Source organism: Artemia franciscana, chromosome 1, assembly GCF_032884065.1.
Source record: "Artemia franciscana chromosome 1, ASM3288406v1, whole genome shotgun sequence".
Taxonomy (NCBI): domain Eukaryota; kingdom Metazoa; phylum Arthropoda; class Branchiopoda; order Anostraca; family Artemiidae; genus Artemia; species Artemia franciscana.
In genome coordinates, this window is record NC_088863.1 from 62044784 (window position 1) to 62057704 (window position 12921).

Consider the following 12921-nt stretch of genomic DNA (forward strand, 5'->3'; position numbering starts at 1 on the left):
GCTAAGGCCATTACGTCGACTCTGCAGCATCTTACTACAGCCAGCGTCTTATTCCTGTATCACCAATCTGAGGTCAAAACCGCTGTGTTACCGCAGGACAACTCATTTTATGAAGAAAAAAAACTCCGAAGTTAGAAAAAAATGCCAAAAAAGGTGTTATGGCATTTTTGTCAAAAATGCACTTATGGCAGTTTTCATTCTTACTCATTTTCTTTGAGAATGTGAGCAAAAGAGTTCGAAACGTGAATGAATAAAATTGTCCAAATTTATAAGCAATCCTAACTCCGCCTTTAAAATTTTGGCATCGGCTGCACCTTTGATATTTTCTCGACGTTAATGACAGAAGTCTTTTAAATTTGAAGCCGAAAATGGAGTCGGCATATTTATCAAATTTTTTTCGCACAATTCAATTGCCATATCGTTTAAATCAAGGGGGTAGTAAGACATGGCACAATACATATCCCTAGCACTAACATCCCTAAAGACGACAAAAATGTTCTAATAAAATAAAACTTAAATCGTTGCTAGTACAATATTAAATTTACAAAGATAGTGGCGAAGGAATTAGCAACTAATGGAAATTTTTTCATTAAAGGAATATTTTTGCTGATTTTTTTTGTTCATGAAAGCTGTCCCTACTTGGAAACTATCACATTATACCCCAATATTGCGAAAACTTTGCATTTAATACAAAGGATACTTTTCTATAAGGTCAAGCAGACGCAGCGTTGTATTCACGCAAGAGAAATAAGATTTGCCACAACGATAGTCAAGGCAAACCTATATTGAAGAAAGGGAAAGCATTGTATTCTGATGACGTTCCAAGTAAAAAACATTTTGAAGGAACAATTTATAGTCACCGATGTTCAGACTTAACGTTTAATAAACCAGTTAGTCCATTGAAAAATGAACTCAGAAACAAAAGAGCAAGAGACAACAATGAAAATCACGATGAAAAAAAAGGGATTTCTTTCAACGATTACCAAGGCGAACCAAAAGTAAAAAAAGGAAAACAAGAAGATTCTGACAATGTTGACAATAGAAAGTACTTTGATAACACTATCCATGAAAAAAACAACAGTGATAGAACCCCTTTATTTATGGCAATATATATGGGTCAAGTGATGGCAACCGAATACATATTTGAGATCTACGATTAATTTTTACTAAAAGTGCTTCGGAAGCTTCCTCTGATGGCTCTAAAGATTTCTAATAAGGCCTTTGTCTTTGAGACAGTTAGTCTGTGCTGAGACTTGCAAATTGACATTTATGGTATCAAACGTTCTTAAAATACACCTATCCTATAGTTCTATTCTTTTGATAAAAGGGGAAAAATACATTTAAATACCTATTAGTAGCTATAAGATTTGGCTAGTAAACGATGATTTTCCTCTTTGGAGACTTTTTCTCTTGTTCTTCTCATAAGTTTCCCACAATCTTTGTCTCCTCCTTATCGCACAAACATGACAATAAGGGGTTTATATCTCTCAATATTTTAATAAAAATTATCCATTTCCTATCCAATATTTGACACGAAACGTTAACAATAATTTCACCTTTTTACAAAAGAACGCTCAAAAACATTTGAATTTATTGACGTATTATCTCTACAAATAAAATCACATATACCTAGGACGTTCGAACAAGGTAAACAGAATTCTCTAGGCGACTAGTATTGTCTTTAGGGACATCAAAATTATATTTTTCTTCATGTTAATAACCGTTCCGTTTTCTTCAGCATATTTTTACCACCTAAGTAGAAAAGTGGTAAACTGAATGTCAAAAGAAGGGTGGCCTTAGCAACCTAAAAAAGAAAATTTGAGAAATTAACATCTACACATATCAATGCTATCGCACTTAAAGTTAGCATACAAAGCCCTATCAAGAGGGAAGGGGGTTGCCGAATTAGAATCCCCCCCTTTCCTCCCACAAAAAAATTGCATGACAAATTGCTCATGGCAAACGTACGGTTAAATTTAGTTTCGATCACTATTATTTGAGGTGACTAAAGTGATTTAATGATGTTACTTTTGTAAAATTTAGTTAGGTAAAAATATGGTTTTGTTGTTTCTTTATTTTTCCTTTTTATTTATTTTGTTTCCTTTTGTTTTCTTTGTTATATTTCTCCGTTCTTTTCTTTTTTTGCTAAAACGGTTTCCGATAAATAAGAAAAATAAATCTTTTTGACCTTTTATGCAGTCATATCCAACCAAATAATTATGAGAAACAATTACAAAAACATCTCTTGTCGGGAATAATAGTCACTCCTAGTCATAGGGGATGCAGAAATAACTATGCAAATTGGATGTAACTACAATTTGTCTAAATAACTGAAGAGTTACAACGGATAAGTTAACTCTATCGGATAAGTTACAACGGATAAGTTAATTCATGATCGGATTTCATGAAGTGTCATAAATCCTAAATTTAAGTACAAATGGTAGTTCTTTGCTGTGGAGTTTTCTTTTCTCGCTATTTAGTTCTATTGGTAAAGTGTGCATGAAAATATAACTTTTTCAACCGGAAGTGCTTTTTAAGAAAATGGGATACAAGTTGAAGGATCTAAATTTTTTTTCATAAAATTTTTTATGCTTGATAAACAGGTTAGACCATTACCAGTTTTCGGGAATAAGCTGAGATCGGCGGCATAGAGAAAAAAAACTGGGACAAAACCAAAGTGTTGCTCTCGCAACACAACTCTTAAGAGACAGCATCGCTGCTTTAGATAAGAAATGGCTAAGAAATTAAACCTTTTTGGCGCAACGGTGGTCCTCAAAAGGGTCTGAACTCGCTACCTAACGGCATCAGCCACATGAAAGCTCCGCTTGCAAAGTCCTCATTTATGTTTTGTTTTTGAGTTATAAGCCATTTTTATTTTTTACAAATGTAGAAGTGCTTTACAAATATTTTATATATCTAACAAAAATGGATCATCCACTTATTGTTATACAAACAAAAGCTACAGCCACGAAGTAACCGATTTCCACGTGAAATAGAAGCTTCAAAATTGCAAAATAATAAAATTTATTTTGGTTGTCATAGTTATGAAATAATTACAATATAACGTTTGCTAGATTGTTCTCACGAGAAGTATCAGTAGGGAATCTTTATGCGGAAGCTACAAAGGTAACTGGTTCAATGTAATTGAAATTTTGGCTTTTACCTGGTCCGGGTACTACCTCGGCTAAGGAAAGATCATCTACGTAATTCTCGTTTTGCCCGGCAGATATTCCATTGATCGTGAGAAGGAACCCTAAAGGACCGAACCCTAAAGGAAACCAACCAATTTTAATGATTTTCTCATCACAAGTACCCACCGACGTCAATTGCACAGTAACAAAACACAAAAAAATGGAGTAAAATCTCGGTAAACACCACAACTCGGTACAACCCTACAATTGTAAGATTTAGGTATTATACCAACCGGTCAATTTTGATTGCGATTTATAGTGTGACAGACCCAAATAGATTAAAGATCAGGCCCCAAAGGCCAATCACTTCCGAACCCGAGGCGGCCGAGCTTATAGAGTCATATCCTCGAACCTCATTAAAAGCCAAGAGTTGGCTCCAAGAAACACCAAAAATTAAACCTGCAATCATCAGAACAGGTGAAATTTTAGCGTTTGCACTTCTGGCCAGTAAAACGAGTGAGCTAAGATTTTCATTGTCAAAAAAAAAAAAGTCTTGAACCATTGTTTGGGGTCATACACCCTTTGGGACAATTTATACAGGTCAAACTATTTAGAATGTCACCTAACTTTGTGGCATCGCTTAGTAACTATGATACTAATGAAGAATGAGAAATGAGGATAAAAATACAACCTGTATATTCGTAAAAGATATAGGCTAATAAACATTAAATACTAATTCTTTTAGGGGTGTAAAACAAAAAAAAAAAAACAGAACGAAGAGATAGAAATGCATAGAAGACTTTTAAAACAAGGGTTTTTAACATAAACAATAAAGCATTAACTAATCACTGTTTCTGTTTAAAAAATAGTGTTTTAATAAACAGTGTCAACTAGACAAAATCTCAAAAATTTAATTTTCATAACAACGTAGCGTATCTTGCCACTTTTTAAAGTTCGATGTATTTCGCTTAAATTACAGAATTTACAATTTTACAGGAAAAAGACTATTTCTGCATTTCCACTCCCACCATATCTATTTATTATACGGTCGATGTCTACCTCAATGTTTTGGATCATCCGCTTTACAAACAACTCGTCAAATAGATTAGAGAGACGGGGATCCGTTTTCCCATCAAAAACATATGATTATTAGTACTACCAGTGGATTAGTAATGCAAAAAGAATTCTGTACGGAATAGGCTTTCAGATAAAACATCAAAGCAAAAGCTTACATTGGCTCTGCCTTGCAGTGTCGTGCTGTTAAAATACTTTTGACCCTGAAAAGGTAACGTCTCAATGTATGCATCTCCTGGAGATTTTCCTGAAATGTATAGATAAGTTCAAGTTCAACGGGAACTACCAAAGATTATTAATTTAAACAGGAAAACCGAACTAAACTCAAGTAAAAATTACTAGCATCAATATATTTTCTGCACTACCATCAACAAGAAAATGTTCTTTATCAGATAACGAAAGTTATCCAACTTATAGAACTGTGTGCTGAAGTTTAAGAAATAATAAATCAATACGCCATGGCTTGATATAACACTTCTTGATAGATAGATAGATAAGATTTTATTTTCACCAAAATTTTCATGGCACTGCCAAATTTCTTAGGGTATAGTCACATTGAAAAGCGACGCAAAATAAAAAAAAAAAAGAAAACAAAACACATGAATCCTCCTGACTTTCGTTATACATTTTTGCAAAGCTAGGTATAAAACTCTTCGCTAACCGCTGGTGGGCACAGCGTACCGCTGAAGTTTGTCAACAGGCACTACCATCCTGCGCGGGACTTGTTTTGTTGTGGATTGAGGGGGGAAAAGGGTTTTGTGGATTAGGTGGATCAAAGCTTAATAGTGGCATCAATTTTGGTTACTTCATATACTACACGATTTTTGAAGTAGTAAAGTCAGGCCAGTTCAATAAGTGAGACAAGATTTATTTTTAGTTATTAGGTTGACACATTTTTAGGACAGAAGTTGTTTTTGATGCCTTGATTGTTCTATAAAGTATCATAAGCTCTATATAACCAGACGAAAATCGTTTTATTGATTTTTTGTTCTTTATTAATCTATTGGCAAAGAACTACACCAATTAACTTTAATTTACTAGACTTGGCGCCTTATTGTGCTGCAGAGCAACATTATTTCTTCGTAGATTGTTTTCTAGGAATCAGATGTCTTTAACTTGAATATATCAAGAAACAAGAATTCAGATCTTTTTTCCCCTATAGAAATCAGTAACCAGACACAAAAAGTTCCTCTAAAGTTTGCTAATTTTCCAGTGTACAAGTTTTCCATGGCATTTTTTTCTTAATAGTTTAAAAGATAAACAAGAAAACCGTCCCAACTTCAAAAGTAGACTTCTAAGGAACAGCTCAGCTTCCGACTCATACAGGAAGCCAGGAAGCCAAATGTTCTCTTCCAGATCTCACCTGATATATTGTATCTTTTATATATTTCTAGGAAATAATTCCGTAAAAGTCAACATTTAAATAAAAAATTTCAATTTTTGCTTATATTTTAGCTTTTACCTTTCGGTATGATTGTCAATTGCTCTTAAAATGTCTTATACACATAAAGTTTGGGTCTATAATTAGACTGAAACAAGCCCAGCTATTATAGGTGAGAGAGGACTCGCAGGCGGAGGGAGGGTTTCTGGAATCTTTTTAATTGCAGGTCTACGTGAAGAGGTTGTCCGATAGCTAATACAAGTTATCCAAAGTAGAGGCTAATGCCCTGGATGTGCACGTTAACACATGAGTACCTTTGGTTGTTTGAACCTAAGCCAACCTCCACAATGGCAGGTGGAGAAAATCCCTTCAGATTTTGGATATCAGGATATCTATGGGTAAGAACATAAAGGACCCCTAAATCCTTTCAGTGAGAATATTTTCTAAAGCATCAGATCCCAATCAAACATTGGTGAGGTAAGAACTAGGTTTTCAGTTGTGCTTTTTCACAGTGCATATTTAATCTATCCTCTATGATAGAATCCTTTAAGCGTTTCTTTTTTCTTATTAAGAATGAAAGTCGTTTAAAAATAGCTTTTCAAAGATAAATTTTAAAAACTCAGCGTGACCCCAGGTGGTGATAGGGGAACATTCTACAGATATGCAGGGGTACTTGCATAGGAAACACAGACGAGGGGGGACCTCGTCCCTGAGGGTCCATAATAAAACTGGGATACCCTTGTCCTGAGCCATAAATACAGGTGGAGGAGGAAGAAGGTCTCTCAAATGTACAATCAACAAGACCCACTGGCGCGTCCACACAACCCATGAGTTACAAACCCTCCGACACATAACACCATCCTGGGAGGATGGTGTTACCTGTCTTCCTATACAGGTATAGGAAGACAACTGCGACAGGGCATAAGCTCCAGATCTATAGACAACAGCCTTTGCAAAGGGTTCCCTCGACACTTTCGGGTTATCTGTAAGACTGGGCTTGCGGTCAACTCTATTCACACTTGAGGAGTGGCACCCCTTCAGGAAATTATAGCCTAGTAAACGACACAGCTTTCACACGGGATTCTGATTAACGGATAATTCTTCTTGGCTTGGTTTGTTTTGACGGACGTTTTCGAGCTGAAAAATCTCTTCCTAGTTAACTAATCTACAATAGGTTCTCTCCACGCAGTAGCACAACATTTGTGGGCATGAATATATAATGAATTGTAAGTAATAGGCTTAGAGCTGTTTGTGCAGGCTTTCAACTCTTGTTGATAGAAGAGCATCGCCAAGTGCTGAAAACAATTTTGTGACCAAGATGGGCCCAGGATTGCACAAAACCTCCATTCATACTGGAGTTTCCAGGGACTTCTTGCTGTCCGGTTCTAAGCAGGCTTAAGCACTTCGGTGTAGACTTGAGAATATATGTTAATCCCCGTCCTGCAATGGTATCCGGGATCATTACTTGTCCTGAGGCCAAAATAATTTTGATGATTTAAAGAACATGAAAATTGTAACTTGGAGTTACACGTTAAAAATGACTATCACGTTAAAAATGACTAATAAGTTGCGACGTTAAAAATGACTATCGTATCGAAATTTTGACTGACGAATTCAGACGATTCGAACTGGACTTATTAGGAGTTTCAGTAACTCATATCCATGAGTGGGAAGCATGATATTAGGTGATACAGAATTTTTTTACTTAGGATAGAAGAATGGGGTACATAGACAGGAACGTTCTGATCCTAATTTTTGGAAGTCCAGGCCTGATCCAGCGACAACAGCAGGCTGGATATATAAATTGATGTCATCAGCATATCTACAGGAAAAAGACACCAGTTTCCAACCAAACTCAACTTAAACCAAGGGTTACTTTCACATGAGTATCTTTGGGTGTCTGATCCAAGGCCAACCTCCAGAATGGCAGGTGGAGAGAATCCCTTGATTACTGTCATCAGGACATCTGCCAGAAGGAAAGCACAGATTTTGGATGTCCTCCAAATTCCGCATACAGGACGGGCTCCAAATTCTCTGTCATCAGTATATTAATAAGAATTGTTTGTCAAACTTCAATCAAATCTGGGTTGAATTAATATTAAATAACCAACTTGTGGCTTCTTAATTCATAGCCTCTATGGGTAAGAAAATTAAGGGCCCCTAAATTCTTACAATGAGAATATCTTCTAATACATCAGATCCCAACCAAACGTTGGTGAGGTAAGAATTAGGTTCATAGTTGTCCTTTTTGACAGTGTATATTTAATCTAACGTAATGATAACGTCTATTAACGTAACGTCTATGATAGAATCCTTGAAGATTTTCTTTCTTTTTATTAAGAAAAGTCGTTTAAAAATAGCTTTTTAAAGAGAATTTAAAAAATGATGTAGGAGTCTCCCCCATGCCACTCAGCGTGTCCCCAGGTGGCGATAGGGGAACATTCTACAAACATGTAGGGGTACCTCCATAGGAGACACGGACCAAGGACGGGGGATCTTGTCCCTGAGGGTCCATAATAAAAACTGGGGCGCCCTTGCCTAGGGCAATAAATACCGGTGAAGGGGGAAGAAGGTCCGTCAAATGTACATTCAACAGGACCCATATGAGTGTACACGTCCCATGACTTACAAACCATGAGTTACAAAAGTTATGAGCCTGAGAAAATTTGCGTTATTTTAGAAAATAGGGGGAAACACCCCTTAAAAGTAATAGAACACAATGAGATTCAGCGTATCAGAGAACCCTACTGTAGAAGTTTCAAGCTCTTACCTACAAAAGTGCGGAATTTTTTTTTTTTTGCCAGAAGACAGATCACGGATGCGTGTTTATTTGCTTTTTTTCCCAAGGGTGATCGTATCGACCCAGTCGTCCTAGAATGTTACAAGAGGGCTCATTCCAACGGAAATTAAAAGTTCTAGAGCCCTTTTTAAGTGATCTATGTGGGAGGATCTCTCCATGGAGGAATTTATCATGAGGGAAAAGAATTTCCATGAAGGAGGTGCAGGATTTTCTAGAATTATTAAAAAAAAAAAATATTGAGAAAATAAATACTTTTTTTTCAACTGGAGGTAATGAGCAGCATTAAAACTTAAAACGAGCATTAAATATTACGTGTATAAGGGGGTTCGTGTCCTCCACAATACCTTGCTCTTTACGCTAAAGTATTTTTAGTAATTTCAACTCTTCTTTTGCGGCCTTAATGATTCGGGGGTCATTCTTAAAGATTTGACACAAAATTCAAGCTTTGGTGTAAAGAGCAGGATATTGAGGAGATTTAAATTTCATTTTATTTATTCATGTGCAATGAGCCTAAATCAAAACATACATTAATTCAAAAACGTTCAGAAATTAATTTTTTAAAAACAAGTTTTTTAACTGCAAGAAAGGAGCGATATTAAAACTTGGAAAGACCAGAAATTATCCCGTACATAAAAGAGGTTGTCCCCTCCTCAACGCCTCGCTCTTTACGCTAAAGTTTTTTTTATTGTTTTAAAAAGTAGAGTTGTGACAGAGAGTCAAACTTTAGCGTAAAAAGCGAGGCGTTGAGAAGGGGACCACACCTTTCATATCCGGAATAATTTTGCAAAAAAAAACACAATAGATTAAAGGAAAGCCTAGAGATGAAAAAACTTGCCCTTTTAAATAGAATATGTTAGTTGACTGTTATAAATACATTTGCTTTAAGAAAGAGCTGTTTTCTTTAAAAATTTGATTTTTTTTGGGGGGGGGAGCTGCTGAATACAGATGCGTTATTTGTGGTACAGTCCAAATGACACTAGCCTTAATTGTGTTTGAAGGGATGCGGTAGTCAAGCTCATTAGTTTGCCTCGGTTATTTAATTTCTGTTTATTTCAGGCTTCAAGTGTTTACTCATTGTTGAACGCTTTCGTGTTAATACTGACCTATGTCTACGACTCATATACGACTATACGACTCAATAAAATAACATGCCTTGACACTGAGAAATCCTAAATTTCAGAACAACCATTCTCCAAGTCAGCATTAATGATGCACCCACTCTATAGCCCTGTCAACAGCTATATAAAGTGCTCATATTTGAAGGGATTCAAACAGAAATTAATATTAGGAGGAGAATCTTAAAGAAGGCAAAAAAGATTAAAAGAACCCTCAAAGTCACCCCTTCAAGGGGACTCCCTCTAATATTTAAAAGAAAATAGTCAATCTCTGTGAGTAAAATTTCGGGGACTTCGATAGGAATCGATAGAGAAACTGATTCACGAAAGTTTTATTCGCCTGGCTCAGCTAGGTTCTTTTAGCTTCGCGCCAACCCCCCCCCAAGCCCCTCCCCCCGCGTGCGTAAGTCGTTACGCGCCATATTAGTTACGCGCCATTGTAGTTGTGTCCCTGTGTCCCACCTGCGAATATATATATATATATATATATATATATATATATATATATATATATATATATATATATATATATATATATATATATAAACAAATACAACGTAGAAACAATAGGGAAAGTTTTTTCAAGACAATGGAAATTATTTATGTAGATATTTCGGCCCTATGTCCAAGGGCCGTCTTCAGCACAATACAATACTATATATATATATAAAAGAACTTGCATCAAATTGTGAGAATTAAAACTGAATATAAAAACACTTTAATTAAAACAAATTTAATTAAAAATGATCTAACAAAATATTTTACTAAACCAATTTATAATAGTACTGAACCAACTACGAAAAGGCCTTTGAGACAGGCTGCTAAACAAGCAAGATTAGCTTTAAGAAATTGCATCTAATCATTTTATTCTCTTTAGTTTGAATGAGTTTATATTTCTTCATTTCATTCTTTTCGCCAGTCCTGGTTGAACTTCGCTGAAGTAAGGATGCTAGGGCTATATTTTTAAAAAAATTTGTTTTAATAAGTGTTTTTATATTCAGTTTTAATTCTCACAATTTGATGTAAGTTCTTTTATATATATATATAGTATTGTATTGTGCTGAAGACGGCCCTTGGACATAGGGCCGAAATATCTACATAAATAATTTCCATTGTCTTGAAAAAACTTTCCCTATTGTTTCTACGTTGTATTTGTTTGTTATGGAAAGGCAGTGTGGTCTTCGTCGCTATTTTCGTCTAGCTTATGGGGAGCAGTTGACCTATGATATCTTTTATTTTATTAGTCTAGGTAAAAAAACATGCTAATATTATCAATCAACAAAATTTTTTAGAATCCTGTAGAAAGGAAAACCTTATTCCCAAGTCTTTAAGATATAAATTACATTTAAATACCCGAAAAGAAGCGCAATTTGCCCATACACTACAGTTAAAAACCCTAGTCCATATTATTAAGGACAAAAAACAGAAACGACATACTATTTCTTCAGAGAGAAAATCGTTGGAAACTTTTTTGCTGGAAAACCTGTCCACCGTTGATTTTGCTCAAGTTGTTAGATTAGAAAGGAATTTGTTTAGCCACGATTTTCGCTTGTCCAAGGAACGCCTCTATAAAAAATTAGAGGGCTTACGAAATGAATCTTCGATGAGAAACCGTATTTATTCTCCAAGATTCACTCCTGGGCCTGCTATCGTTAACCTCTCTTCTAAAACATTGGAACCCCAGGAAATCGAAACACTAGAAAAAGGTCCAAAATTTTCTTTTCTACCGAAACAGGTTCCTGTGGCAGATATAGTTTCCTCTCTAGAGTCCGCTTTGCATAAACACTATCCTTCTGTCTCTAACCCGGATGAAGTTAGATCTGGTCTAATAAATATCCTCTATAATAGCCAAAAAAAGTTTAAGCCTCCTACTAATTCCACACCGGAAAATCTGCATGACATAAAAATACTATCTAATCTCCGAAAAGATCCTTCTATTATAATAACTAAAGCAGACAAAAGCAATTCACTTGTTGTCATGAATACAACAGACTATGACAACAAAATTTTTTCGCATTTAAATGACACAATTACATATCAAACAATAACTCATGATCCTACTGATCAGTTCACTAATAATATTATAAATGAATTAAAGCAGCTAAAACAAAATGGTAAAATCACCCCACAACTATACAATAAATTTTTTCCCCGTGGTAGTTTCTGTCCTAAACTCTACGGTTTACCAAAAATACATAAACAGGGTATTCCCTTAAGACCTATTGTGGCTTGTACTAAAGCTCCCGCTGCCAATATTGGAAAATGGCTTTGTGCAGCTTTCAAACCTTTATTGTATTCTCAAAATTCCTATATTCATAACTCGGCAGATTTGATTAAAAAACTTAGCAACACAAGTATTTCAGAAAACACAATAGTTAGTAGTTTCGACATTGTTTCCATGTACACAAATATAGATGTAACTATTTCAGAGGAATTATTAAAAAACAAAATAGAAGAAAATTACCACTTGATCGAGACTTCAGCGACAGGAATTGATTGTGAAGTTTTAATGACTCTTGTTAAAATTTGTAATAAGTTTTCTATGTATTTTCAATTTCGCGATTCTTTTTATCAGCAAAAAAATGGATTACCCATGGGGGCACCTTTATCCGGGCTACTAGCAAATATTTACGTCGAGAATCTTGAGAATTGGGCATTGAATTCTTATTTTCTAAAACATGTCTATTGGGGTCGTTATTTGGATGACGTAATTTCACTTTGGAATTATGGGGAAGCTGAACTTCGGGGCTTCTTAGATCATCTTAACACTTATGACCGAAATTTGCAGTTCACCCTTGAAGTTGAAATTGAAAATAAACTACCGTTTTTAGATGTATTAATTATTCGTAAAGCTGATGAACTGGATTTTACTATATATCGAAAGCCAACACAAAACAATAGATATCTTCACTTTAATTCAAATCACCCCCCACAAGTTAAAAGAGCAGTTGTAATTTCCCTCATTGATCGTGCCCTAAATATTTGCTCCCATTCATACATAAATGCAGAAATAAATTTTATCAGAGATATTCTTTTTGGTAATGGATACCCCATTCCTTTTGTAAATAAAATAATTAGCCGTAGAATAAAAAGACATTCTTGTAAAATCGAAGAAGATACTTCACAATGTGAGGCTATTGATAAGCCCTCAAATATTGTCTATCTTCCGTATATCCCAAAGATTACAACAAAATTAAAAAATATTTGCACAAAAAATAATCTGTACGTAGTTTTTACTAATAATTTTAAAATCATCAATTTCTTAAATTCGGGTAAAGATAAGACCCCAGTTACTCGCCAAAGAGGGGTCTATCAAATACCCTGTGATTGCGGAAAATACTATGTCGGCAGGACCCATCAGAATCTAGACAAAAGGTTACATCAGCATAAAAATGACATAGACAAGGCCTTAATTTCAAA

The 12921-nt window shown here is 35.2% G+C and overlaps 1 protein-coding gene across 4 annotated transcripts in view; it reads right to left on the reverse strand.

Moving 5' to 3' along the window:
• Nucleotides 1-1577: 1577 nt before the first annotated feature.
• LOC136032437 (uncharacterized) overlaps nt 1578-12921 on the reverse strand; it is a 47744-nt gene continuing 36400 nt past the window's right edge. For all 4 annotated transcript variants that reach the window (XR_010618723.1, XM_065712763.1, XM_065712756.1 and 1 more), the window contains exons 4-5: nt 4364-4452; nt 1578-1804 (exon numbers count right to left, since the gene is read on the reverse strand). The gene's annotated coding sequence lies outside the window, so the exon portion shown is untranslated. The remainder of the gene's footprint in view (nt 1805-4363; nt 4453-12921) is intronic.